Source organism: Copidosoma floridanum, unplaced genomic scaffold (assembly GCF_036245765.1).
Source record: "Copidosoma floridanum isolate Cflo_tuat_1 unplaced genomic scaffold, Cflo_Japanese_pri ptg000040l, whole genome shotgun sequence".
In the NCBI taxonomy this organism is placed as follows: domain Eukaryota; kingdom Metazoa; phylum Arthropoda; class Insecta; order Hymenoptera; family Encyrtidae; genus Copidosoma; species Copidosoma floridanum.
This window is the reverse complement of record NW_028321917.1, coordinates 5,902,418-5,917,899: the sequence shown is the minus strand read 5'-3', so window position 1 is coordinate 5,917,899 and position 15,482 is coordinate 5,902,418. Positions and strand designations below refer to the sequence as shown.

At 36.4% G+C, this 15,482-nt stretch overlaps 1 protein-coding gene across 1 annotated transcript in view; it reads left to right on the top strand.

Moving 5' to 3' along the window:
- Positions 1–9,154: 9,154 nt before the first annotated feature.
- LOC106641539 (uncharacterized) overlaps positions 9,155–15,482 on the top strand; it is a 46,476-nt gene continuing 40,148 nt past the window's right edge. Inside the window, exon 1 of the mRNA XM_089597862.1 lies at positions 9,155–9,430. The gene's annotated coding sequence lies outside the window, so the exon portion shown is untranslated. The remainder of the gene's footprint in view (positions 9,431–15,482) is intronic.

The following is a 15,482-nucleotide window of genomic DNA, read 5'->3' as shown; positions in this document are numbered from 1 at the left end:
TTTAGTTTTACTATTAATAGAAGTACAGAATTTTTTGAAGGAGTCTTTTTTTTCTTCTTTAAGAGTTCTTTTTGTTTTTGCCATAATCTTTTTATGATTTATAAAAGAGTTCAAGTCACATCTATATTGTATTGATTTAAAGCTGGCTTTCCTAATTCTAATGGCTTTGTTGCATTTTTCATTCCACCAAATAGGTTGTTTGATTCCTCTTTTGGGTTTAAGTGGAGATGGATTTTTGAAGTAATCTGGTTCTTTATAACAGTAATTAAGAGATTTTTGAATACTGCTGTGAATGCAATCAGTAAAGGTCTTGTATCTCAGCAGAACATCACTATTAATGTAGTTTAGAGAGAAGAAGATATGTTCATTTTCTTCTAATTCAAGGTTGAGTTTATCCCAGTTTAGCTTCTTTAGATTATATCTATAATTAATTTTAGGAATGTAATCTGGTATGACATTGATTGAGATTTCGACAGAGTAGTGATCACTGCCCCAGGAATCGTCCAAGACAGCCCATTCCGAGGAGGATGCAAGGTTCATAGATATGAAGGAAAGATCTATGCTTGAGTAGGTAATGCCAGTTTTGTTCAAGGTAAAGTGAGTCGAACTACCATCGTTTAGAAGAAATAGATAGTCATTATCAATGTTGTCGAATATCATATTTCCATTAATACAGCTGCTAGAGCTACCCCACAATGGGTGATGCGAATTAAAGTCGCCAACAAGAGTGAAGGAATCTAGATCCCTTACAATGTCAGATAGTTCCAACCATGATTCAATAGTGATATTATATTGATGTTCGGGGCGTCTGTAGCATGCAATGATTGTAAAGGGGCCTAAATCTGTGTCTATAACTATGGAACCTAGTTCAAGGCAATCATGAAGCCAATTCATAGTTAAAGTAGTATAAATAAATTTTTTTCTAACATAAAAGGCTATACCGCCGTGGTCTCCGGTTTTTCTGTCGAATCTGACTGGGTTAAATCCCCCGATCGAGAATCTATCGTTCTCTTTGAGCCAGGTTTCTAGAAGAACAATAATATCATAGTTATGAGCATGTTTTAAAAATTCTAGTTTGTTGCGAATACTTCTACAATTCCATTGTAATATCTTTACACTAGTTCTAGACATTTTTTTTTTTTTTTTTTTTTTTTTTTTTCATCGAAAGTTACTTAAATAAATAGATAAGTATATAAGTACATATGTATAAATACAGAAGTTTTTTTTTTTTTTTTTTTATTTTTTTTTTTTTGTCTTAGGTTGAGAGTTAGGATAAGTATACTTAATTTCTATCTTGGACGGATCACTTTTTAACTTATCAGGTAGTTTATTGGTGGGGCTGATACTTAGATTGTTTTGCTTCAATTTGTTTTCAATCGTTGGAGAGGATTCGTCATCTTCAGGTAGGTGGTTCTGTTGAGTTTGAGATTTGCGACGTTGTTGTGAGCTATGGTATTGGTTGGATCCATTTTGATTTTTTTGTTGGCTGTGGCCTGTCTGAGTAACAAAGTGGTCTGACAAGGTTGGTGGGATTTGACCAACTTCTGGCTTGTTTTTAAGAAGCTTGATCGTGTTGCATTCCTCTTGATGTTGTGTATTTTCATGTAGATTTTTAGGTTTGGTTGTTTGTTTGACTACGTAGCTATATTTCTTAAGTAAGTTTTCCTTCTGTTTTTGCAGATTAGGAAAATTTTCTTTGGTTTTTTTTAGATTCATTTCAATTGATAGAAGCGGACATCCAGGTTCTTTAATAATTTGTTTTTTAGCCTCTATGAAAGGAATGTTGTCTAGTGCCATGATAACGTTGATTCTAGCATAGCTCTTGTATACATTACATTGGGAGTCAATGCTTTTGTGGTTTCCACCACAGTTTGCACATCTTGGTAGGTAGGGGAGTTGGGTGCATGGAAGTCCTTCATGTGTTCCTTGTCCACAAATTATACATCTTGGTTTTTGGCATTTTTTGTTGGTGTGACCAAAGCCGAAACACGAGAAACATTGCAGTGGTCTTGAGATATATGGTTCTACTGTCGTTTTACATGAATAAAGATAGATGTGTTTGGGTAGTTCTTGTCCAACAAATGAGATCAATATGGACTTGCTTGGAAGCCACTTATCTTCTTCTGTTTTAGGTTCTCTGTTTTTCCTATTCATCCTTTTAACATCATGAACTTCAATGCTTGATTGGAGGCCTTCCATGATGGAATCCTCGGTAATGTAAGTCGGTACGTTCCTGATTATTCCCTTTCTTAACTTATGAAAAGTTGGAATATAAACCTCTAGATTGTGTGCACTAAGTGCAGGGTCAAGTAGGAGCCTATTGGCTTCGTTTTTATCTTTAAACATAATTTCAACAGAATATCTGCTTTTCTTTCTTATATCTTCGATATGTTTGTAAGATTTAAAGACAATGCTCCCAACTGCGAATGGGTTTAATTCTTCCTGGCCTTCTTGTTTAATAAATCTCACCCATACGCCGTAAGGGCCAAGGTTGTTTTCATGGAATATTTCCTTCTTGTTTGCAATAATAGGTAATTTGGGTTTTAAGTATTCTGGCGATGAGTCGTTAGCTATCTCGAACTTTTTCTTCTGGTTGTTAAGATCTGCACTGTTGTTTTTTTCTGTGTTCACTACATGGAATTTTCTTTTTGCGCCTGATGAGGTAAATGTCGTGCCTTCGTTCACATCGACCACCATGTTAAGGGTGTTGGGCTCCACGCCCTGAGGCGAGAGATAACTATTTTTAAAATACAATCAATAGAGAGGCGACTTGTATGTACACTTTGCGTTAAAAATATCAGAATTAGTAGGGAATTATTGTCAAAAAGTTGTGGCTCGAACTTATAACCTCACACGTCAGTCAACAGCCATCAATCCTATCCCTCTTCCCAGCCTTGCGACGAACAACGCCGCTCGTGACATCTGCCAGTGAACGACTGACTTGATTTAATAGATGCCGGCTTTATATAGTCTTTTAGTCGATGAATCGTTGCCGAAAATGGTAGTAAAAATGTATTTGTTGGCAAGGTAGTTTAAACTTAGGTGGCCTTTAAAAGAACCGATGAGATTGGTGGTTAAGTAGGAAACTCAAATACTTATGATGGGCCCGTGGTGGTACTTCCATCTATTCCTTATTATTATTATTATTGATGATGGAGAGCTGGCTGCGGGTAGCTTGACTCTTACCCTCAGAGTCTCTATGTACGAAGACCGTGCTGGAGGGAGGTACGCCACTGACCAAAGAATATCTCGTCTTCTGACTGTTCCCCAGATAACCGACCACTCATCGGTAGTCGCGAAAGTGGGCCTGGAGAATACCTTCTTGCTGTTGTAATATAATCTTCTCTGGTAGCAACACCAGGTTGGTTAGAAGAATGGCCATAATGCTAGAGCAGAGTGTGATCTGGCTAGACGTCTCCATTTAAAAACAGTGCCGTCGATAGCCGTGATGCTCAGCTGCATGACTCCCAGCTCTAGGCTTCATACACTGTCAGTGAACGACTGAGTATTTGGTACGTTTCTTGGGCCTATCATAACTACACTTATTTAATTCAATTGCAGGTTGTTTCGATTTTACTTCAACGCCACCAAGCAAATTCAACGGAACTATAGCGCACAGATAGCGTATTTTTTCAAAACTTTGAGATTATTAATTTATTGCTTTTGTTCTTAACTTTTTAAAGATAAAATGGTAGTTTTCCTACAAGTTTGAAAAGTCTCTGTTTGCGAACCGAGAGGTTTGCGGCCCGAGCTGAAGGCGAGGGACGTAACGAGGTTCGTAAAGGAGACTTTTCGAACGAGTTCCGGAAAACTGCTTTTTCGCCCAAGGAAGTACCAGCCTCCCAAAACCACCCGAGGGTATCATTTCGTTTGTACTAGGGCACAAAGTACAAACATGAGCGCCCAAAGGGGGCGATTGTTGTATGTTAGTGCCCGAGTCACGTATAATGTTTTTCTTACCAAGGGCCCAAAGTGCAATTTTGTGCCCGTGGTCACACTTTTCGCCCGGCAAATCACTTTGGGCCCTAGGGCAGAAAAGTACTTTGAGCCTGGAGGGCGCAAAAAAATTTTCTGCTCGTGGGCCTAAAGCGATTACAAGGATGCAAAGCGGCAGTTGCACTTTGGGCCCATGGTAAGAAAACTATACTGAAACCATCTAGGAAGTGTCAAGAATCGATATGTAAAATTTCAGCAAAATCGGTTGAGTAGTTTTTGTGGTTAGCGATTACAACAATTTTAGCGACTTTGCTTTATTTATTAGTAAGATAAGATCATATAGATCAATACACATATCGACAGGCTAATATTTTATCCAGAAAACTCTTTAACGATCTTAAGTCCCACAAAACGTATTAATAACACGTTATCTCGACATGTCATGTTTTTTCTATCACAGAGCTTTCTCTATGAGAGAGTAATAATAATTAAAAAAACTCACACAACTTTAATGAGAGAAACTTGGAAGGTTAGATAATATTAAGATGAATCATTTTTACATTCTAAGGTGGCTTTGGCGATTTTTATGGGAATGATAATTTCGAAATTATATAAATAAAGTGTGCCTAATTAATTTGCGATCAAAAAAATACATGGGTCAAACACTTAATTTTTCAGAAAATCGCTACTAAAAACTCACTAATTTAGCACGCAATATTGTGGGATATATCACTCAAACGACTATAACTTTGAAAGTAAATGAGATATATTTACAAATGAAAACTGTATTTGTACTTTTTTTATAAGTAATCTTTTAGAATGGTAAAAATTATATCTAAACCACTTGGATTTTAAGAGGATTAAGAGAAAAGTGAGTTCTCGTCTTCTGCGCATGCACAGATTGAAATGATGAGTTTTTATTATTCTTTTCATCTATGTTGTATAACTTTTTAAGCCAATAAAACTCTGGAATTTGAATATGTAATTTAGATATTTAATTATCATGACAATGAACAAAGTATATTTTTCGTAATCCGTATAACCTTAAAGGGCCCCTCACTTGGTACGACACCAAACGTCCAAACCACCTGAAAGTAATCAAAATTTCAAAACAATCAATTCAAGTATAAGTTATAAGATCTGAAAAATCCATAAACGTATAAAACCAATAAGTTGAATAAGTATTATTTTTTGGAAGTCACATTTAGAATTTTAATAATTATTTCAAATAAACATTGAAGATAGCAACATCTTTATTTCAAAAATCGTGTATGGGGTCATATCATACTCATTATTTAATAAAGTTTTGGACTTAAAAGCATGTAAATTTGTTTTTTAGAGGTAATGTTATAAAAGTTAATACAAAAAAAACGAATTCAAATATTTTTTCCACCGAATTCGAGATTATGACCTGGACTAATAAGTAATTTTAATTTTTAATCAATGAGCATTTTGAACAGTAATAACACTCATGTAGGGTTGACGCAAGACGAGACAATACGAGATTTTAAGGATCTTGATCTATACATTTAGATTTTAAAAATGTAAGTCTTGTCTTGTTCTGGGAATATTATTGTCACACGATTTGAATATTGTCTTGACATATAATCGATATCTTGTCAAGAAATCTTGCTCTTGTTTTCAAGGATTGAAAATATCCATTTTTAAGTTAATAAAAAAAAATGCTTTATTAAGATTGAAAAAAATTTTTCAAGTTAAATAACCATGTTTTGTCGAGTGAACAAAAAATGTATACAGTTTACTTATAAAATTTTAAATGTACAAATAACTAGTATTGATTACATTATTTAGGGTTACACTATTATTACTTTGATTGAATGACTTATATTAAACATGCTTCGCGCGATCCGAATGTGAAAGTAAGTATGCATTTTTTATTTTTTATTTTTTATTTTTTTTTTTTCTTTTTTTTCGATAGTTCTAATCTTAAATATGATGGTATAATAAATGTGTAATATTTTTACAAATTTTTTATACTAAAAATTTATACATGTCATGTATTAGAACCACTTTACTGTATGCAATTACATATAATTCATAGTTCAAATTCAACATTACTGTATTACATACAAAATTTTTAATCAAAACTTAAATGTAATTACTAGTTTATTGATGAAATTAATTGAGCTACAAAATATGTTTACTCATAAGATAGTAACTATATTACTAACTAGATTATGCAAACTTTTAATAGGAATACCCAATATCTTTTTTCGTAGAGTAAGTCGATTACGCACTTTTATGCATTTTTTTTCAATTTATTGAAGAAAATAGTTTTTTGTAAGTTTTAAATGAAAAAATTAATCCGTTTATAATAATTATTGTGATAATTTAACGATTTTAATCGACTAATTTCTGAACTATAGGGGTACATGAACATAAGCATTTATGCCGAAATGTTTAAAAATAAGCGTATACATTATATATGCGTATGAATTTCTTCAATATTATTTCTAGACGTGTCTTCGAGAAAAACAAATCGTTTAATTCCACAATTTGACATAGGCTCCTATGGAGGTCACTAATTAAATTTTACATATACGCTAAACTTATTTTTAATTAGAAGAAAGTTTTTTAAAAAGATCTGATTTATTCAGATGGTAGTTTGAATAAATCTTAATTGCCGACCCCCATGAAACTACATGTTAAATTGTGAAATCAAGTGATTTTTTTTCCTCAAAAATACATCTGGAAAAAATATTAAAAAAGCGCACATGTGTAAGGTTCTTTAAAAAAAAGTAATCTTAATTACTTTTATCTAACAATTTTAAAATTTTTTGTTGGAATCTCCCCAAGTGTGGGTATGAAAAAAAAAATCAAAACTAACGAACATCTTTATAAATCCATACAATTATATTTTACATTATTATAATATACTAGCGGCCCCCCGTCACGGCTTCGCCAGAGACTTACTAAATGGAACACCGTAGTGTGTTGACATGTAATATGAAGCGTTTTCAGTTAGAAATTTTACATTTATTCCTGACACTTCTCAGTACAAAAATCTTCTTACTAAAAACATATTTGGTCGCAATCTATACAGTTTATTTGGTCAAATAATAAGCTTTAAAAATTAAAAAAAATATAATTAATATAATTATGCTAAAAAGTACCGTGCTTTCCTTATGCCATAAATTTTTTAAGATGTTAAGATTTCAAACTCCCAAAAATATTTATTAAAAAAAATTTTTTTTCTCTTATCTCACAAATTTCTTACCAGAGCAACAAAGTCCTGGAACTTAATCTCTACATTTTTTATTGCCACAAAAATACAAATATATTTTCTTCTTATTTAAAAACCTGAATTTAGATCTTTAAAGATTTAAGAGATTACTGTGAGGGTAAAATCAAAAGCTGATCTCTCACGTAATGGATTCTTTATTTGTCGATTTAGACACTGCTGTTCCAATCTCGATAAATTTTCTGCGTCAGTTTCGTGACGCCTAAAATTGTATTCATTAGATACATTTGAAGTTCTCCTTCCAATTCACCCTCTTGCGACTTTTGTGACCCCTAAATTCTATTTTCTGTCAACTTTGTTAAGTTCTAATATATATTTGTTGACAAGGTAGTACGACGTCCGATTGCCCTAAAAAAGACCGGTGAGCTTCTTAAGTAAACTCTTTCTTGACTTAAGTTAACAGCAATTGTGACTGCCTGGATACTTCAGGGTGATCTTCTCTGGCTTGCTGTTAAAGCCCCAGACTGATCGGGAGAAAAATTACAAAGTCCGAAGCTTTGGAGCTAGTTGTAGTGCTCTTTCCCAACGTCTCCTGGTATAACGTCGAAGACGTTGGTGTCTAAAGCACCTTTTTTTGCAGACTCAGTTGTCTTAATGATCTAAGGTGGAGAGATTAGTAGAGATTGATTCATGATACTTGCCCGTTGGAGACTCCCGTTGGCTCAAGTTTTTTTTTCCATCATAGCTGTTAGGTTCGCCCAGCGCAGACCTTGGAGAGGATCGGTGATTCCTGATTGAATGCTTAGAGTCGAGAGGGTAATATAGGGTCGTCGGTCACCGGGGTTCCCAGCCTTGCTTAGGTGGCCCTTAAAAGAACCGATGAGATTGAAGGTTAAGTAATGAACGTAAATACTTATATTGGCCCTGAAAAAGGCCAGTGGTGAAATTTCTAGTTATTCCTTATTATTATTCTTGATGATGGAGAGCCAGCTGTTGGTAGCTTGACTCTTACCCTCGAAGTCTGTGTACGGAGACCGGAGTACATGAGAGAGATACGCCGCTGACCAAAATATACCTCGTCTTCAGGTCGTTCCCTGGATAACCAACCGCTCATCGTTAGTCGGGAAAGTGGGACTGTAGAATACCTTCTCTGTATAGGTATCATGCCGTTAGAATGACCACTAAGAAGTTGCCGTACTCTTCAGGGCTGTCTTCCCTTGCTTACAATTGTAGTAATAAAATTCTCTGACGGTACCAGGACAGATTGCAGTACGGTCACATAACTCTGAAGTGTTGAAGCAGGATGTGCTCTGGCTAGACACGTCTCCTGGTATTCCGCCGGAGACGTTATCGAATAAATTTTTTATTGATGGCACTGTCCAATTCTAGAGGTTTAGGGTGAAAATTGACTTAGATCACTTGTCCATTGGAGAAGAGCGTCATCTGTAATCGGGATACCCAGCTGCACGACTATCATTTACTTTCTCGATACAGCTTGATGACCTGCCAGTAGACGATTGCAGTAATAATCGCGACGCTCCGGCCTACTATAACCACACTTATTTAATTCTGTTGCAGGTAGCCTTGATTTTATTTTGACGCCACCTAGCAGATCCCACTGAACTAAAGTGAAAATCTGGCGTATTTTTGCAATACTTTGAGCTTATTTATTGCTATTGTTATTAAATTTTTCAAGATAAAAATCATACTAAAACCATCTAGGAAGTGTCAAGAATCGGTATGCAAAATTTCAGCAAAATCGGTTCAGTAGTTTTCGTGGTTAGCGATTACAACGGTTTTAGCGACTTTGCTTTATATATTAGTAAGATAAGATAATATAATAATATATAATAAGGCACACATGTATACATACAAAGCACAAACTGCCACCGGCGCGCTGCGGTATTTCAGCTGCAGCGGAGCAGAGCAGTTGGCTCGGCCATCACCAGTTGTATGTACGCATTGCTGGTGTCGGCGAGGCGCGCAAAACCAGTCGATCCTGCGCTTCGGCCCGAAGCGGACAGGCGCGCAACCTTCTCCTCACAGGTCTCTCTCTTAACGCTCGTGGTACACATTCACCTATACAAGTACTAGTTTTCTCTTCCGTCGCCTGCGTTTATTTTTTCAACTTGTTTCAACGTTTTGTGACAGATTAAACAGTTGAAATAACAGTGGCAAGGATAATCAATCAGTATGACAAAACCGACGAGAAGGCAAGGCTGACGGCACGGGGCAATAACGACTGACGTTACGAGGCACCCCGTGCGTTGCAAGAAGGCACGCAGGTGTCAGGTGAGTTGGTATACTTTACAAAGTACATTATGCACCCCTTTTTTCGTCACACGTTTCTAGTTAACGGACATTTAACGTACAATGCCATGCGTACACGGACACCCTTTTATTTTTATCACTTGGTTCGGCACCCCGAGTTTCTATATCCACTTTTCCACGAGCGATCGTTTGGGGAGCAGAACATTCTGGGATATTTCATACCAATGTATATATACGTATAATTGCAATGCACGGGTAGGACGGAACGAAGGAGGGAACGCTGATAAGAAAGTGGATCGCGGCAAGGCCGTGCGGTTCATATAATCGTCGTTGGGCACAAAGGATCCCTCCCTCCCTGTGTTTGCGATCCTCTTACCGATGTTCTCGGATTCATTGATTTTTCTCATTTTTTTTTGTTTCAATCGAGTTGATGTTTTTTGTATACAGCTTCGGAGTGTGCGTGTGTGTGTGTGTGTAGATGTTCCTTTCCCCTGAGGAGGTCGAGTGTTGTTCAAGTTGTTTTTTGTTGAGGGATCGGTTTGTGGTGCACTGCACTTGCTTCGGGCGTGGAAGAAAATCAATCGTCATTGTAATGCTCGCTTTTGTTACGAACTGTGCGATCTCTCACTCGAGTCTCACAGAGAGAACCTAAGGTGTAACTTTGTTACCGATATTCTACATGTACAACATCGAAATACCGGCATTACACGAAAAAAATCGTTCAGCTTTGTTTTTCGTACCGATCTCTATAGTATTTGAACGGTACATATATAAAAATTCGAGACTATTAAAAGGTATACGTGAAAAATGGCACCATTGATCATAAGGACAGACACGTGACGTATGTATAAGAAGCGTCTCGCGGTTGTTGCCGGATGCGCGAGTGGTTCGCAAAACAAGAACCGTATTTCAGACGAGGATGCCTTTGCAGCCGACCATTAATTATCAAGAGTAGGAAATCTAGGGGAGTGAAAACCCAGCATCGAGTCCCACTTGTCGGGAGAAACTTGGCGTTCCGCAAATTGTATATTTTTCCTTTATGCATCGTTATTATTTTAATTTCGACGCGTACTTTCGCCAATTCGTAAGTTGAATTTGCTCTATATGCATTAAGAGGAAGTGGTATTTAGTCATCTTTTATGAAAATCAAGTCACACATTATAGGCAACGAACTTTTTTTTCCAACGTGTGGATGAAGTTTCGTGTTTTTCACTATCGAGTAATATCGATGGCCTAAAGGTTACTCAACCGCGCCGGAGAAGAAAAGTAGTGCGAGACGCGCGAAAGTATTTAACCCACATAATAAAAGTCTGTCGATGAAAAAACGAAAAGAAAAAAAAATCGGGCTTACCGAGCCTTGGACAAGTTGGTATATAGTTAAACCGAGCGGTTGGGACCTATAGATTGGGATCTCTCTCTCGAGCTCTTACTCACTCGATAAATAATACCATAGAAATGAGATTAAGACTGAGGTAGATACGTTTTGCCAAAGGAGAAATAATAATAGACAGTTTTATTGGATGTAATTTGTTTGTCAAAATGTATGTCGATCAGCAGTGTAAGCAAAATTATCAACTTTACCAAGACTTCCTCAATCTGTACTCGAGTCCAATTTTGTAATGCTGTTTTTTGTTCTTGAACTATGACGCATGGCGTTTCGATGAAAGATAATTTTAAAAATATTTAACGCGCAAGAATGTACAGGTAAAACTTAATAATCTCAAACGTCAATCGTACCGGACACTTTCGTAATAAAATTGTACTTTTAATGTATTTGTATGATAAGTGACGGGCTACATACCAAATTCCTGACAAAAGTATCGTTGATATACTTTTTATCAAATACGAATGCTATAGCTTTTTTATATGTTGTAAATTTTCCTTGTGCATTTACTCCGATATCTGATCTGAATTTCCTTTTTTCATTCACGCATAATACAAACGTTGTTTATACTTTTGCTACTCGTTATAATTGTCAAAAACATATACTGCTAATGTGATTTTTTTTTTGGATAAACTATCCGACTTTACTGATAGGATCAACTGCTCGAACGTTTCTTGATAAGCAACAAACGTGTTCTTGAAACTGTATATTTCACGTATAAAAATGCAATATTTTAGAAATGAATATTTTTTCATTATCTTTTTTTGTAACGTATAGGGTATTAAACAGCCAAAAATTTTTAGAATCCATTCTATTGTCACATAAAAAAACTAGTTTTAATTCTAAAACACTGGATGTGTTGTCTTAAATAACCTAGACAAGAAATAACAATAACGATTTCGTGAAATGACACATAATATTGTTGGGTCAGAATCACTTGCTCTACATAATCACATAACTAGCAATCCACTCCATGGTAAAAAACACACTACTTTGGAAAATCCCCCGATTAAAAAAAAAAGAAAAAAACTGGTAAACGTACAAAGCGTAGCACTCAATACAAAAGTGGTCAGTCTGCCGGATGCACGCGATGAAAGAAAAAAACAACGTAAAGTACCGGAGAGCGCTAGAACAAGAGAAAGAGGTGACCGGGACGTCGCCGACTTTTCTTCCCTGCAGCCCAACCTATCATAGAAATTCGCTATAGTCACTACGTGTATGTACAGCTATATAAATATGTACAACAAAATGTACCTGTATATAATTATGTGGTGCCATGTTACGAGATAACGAGGCTTGCCACTGTTACGCAAAAACAGTGCACGAGCACAGAGTTATAATACACGGGTACATACTCGTAAAAACGTGGAAGAGAGCGCGAACAGAGCGGAGATACTCGTGGGTGAAATTTAGCGAGTCCTTTGACACATTACACGTACACACGGAGAAAAAAAGGCATTTCACAGCCGCGCCGGATCTTGTCTTTCTCGCTCCGCGTGTCCGTATTTCTCGGAGCGCGGCTCTGTTTTTTTTTGCATCGCGTCACGGAGCCGATCTCTCGCGTCTTTCCGGATTTTTCGTGCCTCTTTTGTCGATCGAGCGCACACGCTCATGATCGATGGGCTGCCCGTGGACGTGATTTATCGTTTATTCTCGGTACGGGTGTCGTGGATGACACGGCGAGAAGACGTGCTCCTTTTTGCACCCGATCGAATGCAGGTGTACGTGTTTGCGAGTGATTTGGAAGTTTATCGCTTTCATACACTATTTGTACGAATGAACGGAGATTAGATCAAAATCATAGGTAAGTTTAGCTGATGTGACGTACGATAATTGTTGCGGGTGATGTAACGCAGTGAATGTACAGGTGGTGCGCTTCTGTATACATCAGCCTTGATTTGTCCCAAAGCGATGTGTTTCATATAAAGCTGGTATATATTTAAGTGTTTTCCCGCAAAAAATTAAGTTAACTGATCTGTAGTATGGACAAGCAACATCATAGTTTATCACAGAATACGTGGCTCAGAATTTTGGACCAAATGTATTTTAAACAATGTATTTTTCATTGTTTGAGTGAAATATTATATAATGTACGAATAGTACAGAACGAAATGCTGAGACAGAGATTACGCGTACTTCAAAACGTCACAATCAAACTCGGTGCACCATACCGTAACAGCCAACTAATCTTAAAGCTTATTTAAACTTATACAAAAAATGTTTTGTTTTCTTTCAACAAGGAAAATTTTTTTTTTAGATTTTAATACGTTTCTTTAAGGATTTTAAAACATAATATTTGCTTGCGAAATCATCGTATCTATTTTTTTGCGGATTCTTATCATTAGATACTTTTACCGTCCAAAAATATCAAAAGATCATTTTTTCTTGATAGACCTCGAAAGCGGCAGCTATAAGTATAAGTAATGCTTTTTCCATTAGCAATGAAAAATTTTTTTTTCACAGAAATATAGACTAATAACGCTTCTTAGCATATTTTCGATACAAAGATAATATTACTCACCAGGAAAATGTGATTGCTTAGTATAAGCTTTTGAACGAAAATTTTTCAAAGGAATAATAATAGTATTGTTTGAAATAAAAAATTATTCATATGTAATTCATCATCATGTTCCCCGATTCTTCGCTACAATTATCAGTATCAATGAAATCAATTCACTTGCATTAAAATCAATAGCATTCGAGCGTATCACACCAATTCTACGTGCAATGTATTATAATAAAAATAATGCCATTACGTTTCACATATATTTTTCCTCATGTACCTACTTACGTTTGTCGTCCCCTTCTCTACGGCACCAATTTTGAAAGTACCGATCTCTCAATCTCCCAATAGTGTATACATGCACATAATAATGTTGTTACAGCAAATGACAAATGATTATCGTATATAATATATGTATGTATATATTTCGCAATGCCACCCTTACTTCATAGGACATCAGAAACGTGCTATTAAAGTAAACCCACAGCTTATTAGAAAAGTCTTGGTAGCAAGAGAAAACGGAACCAATAAAATGGGTCGTTGGCCCCACGATACCACATATGCAACGATCAAAGACTGGTTAACTTTTTTTTCTCCCGTACACACACAGAAGCTCGGTAAAAAAATTTCGAAAATTTGTAATTACTCCGTCTTTCTTCCTTACGGTCGTTTACTTCCACCGAGAGTAACGAAATCGCTCTCCACGGAAGGAAAAACTTTTTCCAGGTTGTGTGTGGGAAAACTTGGCGAGAGATCGTGTTTTTTTAATTAGAAGTGCAGCCTACAAGGGAGTGCGCCAATTTTCATTCACGAACTCGAGAGTAAAAAAAAAGAAATACTTATAGACAGCACCTGCCGGCTAACGATGTGAATCGCTGTTACGTGGACACTTTTACTCGGATGTCACGACCGTTTCTCGTAACGGAAGTAGTTCCAAAGTAGAAGCGGATTTTCAAGAACTATTAGACAGCTCCAGTAAATATTTTGAGTCAATTTGTGCAGGGTGGAGTAATAAAAGTAATCGAATTTTTTTAATTTGTCAATCACGGGTAAAAATGTACGCAATAAAAATCCAATGTGAAAAATGGCCTTGTACAGTAAACGTTGAATTGGTAAACCGGTGCCGATGGATAAAACGTTTTACAGATTTCTATAAATGATTGAGCCAGTACCTATTTGCTTTAAATACCTCGATCTTATCCAATTTCAATTTCTATGCTGGATGGAATTTTATATTATTCGTACGTTGTATATCCTAGCAAAAAAAAAATGCCATACGATTGTTTGAGCGATATTGTTTTCTTTTTTCAATAATTTACAAACGCTCGATCTAATATCATGCACAGTAGTAAAAGTGTTTTTCCCAGTACACGTGCGTGCCATTGATGATAAAGCATGAATCATACCTTGGGCATATACCACACCTGTATCATGAAGCAGATAATATAAGTAAGTGTAATGTAAAAAACATAGTAACAGCAGCAAGTTTTCTCACTCGAACCACGTCAATGCAACCAGTTGCCAATAACATTTATACTCGAATCAATATTCCAGAAATAACGGCGAGTTTCAATTAAAATTATAATAGTTTCAAGTTATTACTATTTTCGTACGGGTATGTGCTTATCAAAAACGCAGCCACCCGCAAGACAAACTAAGAACTACCGAATAGCTTATACGTTGCATATAACCATTTTCAGCAAAAAGGTTGTACTTGGACAAATAGGAACCCCTATTCGCTCTGTGCCCAACCGGCAAAAATTAGGTGTCAAAGTTCCAATTTTAGCCGTTAGTGCAAAGAGCGAATAAGTACTTAACAGTTGACAGTGAAGTTGTACGAGCTCTTCTAAACATGTATACCCTAGAGCAACAGCTCTCGTGCAGTACAACTTGCGGCGTACGTCTGCAGTCTGGCAAAATAGACCAACTGTAGAACGGTTTTTCCATTCCGTATATAATTGCAAACCCATGCTGGGCATTTTTTGTAGGTTAGGTATACCTCGTGGACTTGAGCCAGAGAGGAGAAGCAGAAAATAAGCCGCGGTCCGTTATCACCCCGGTTGGCCAGTGGTCAGCTGGCGTACGGGCTTGCCTCCGTACCTTGTAATCCATATCGCTCCTCGTATACACTATACATATGGTGCTTGTGTATACCATCCTACACAAGGTTTGTACTTGCACGTCAT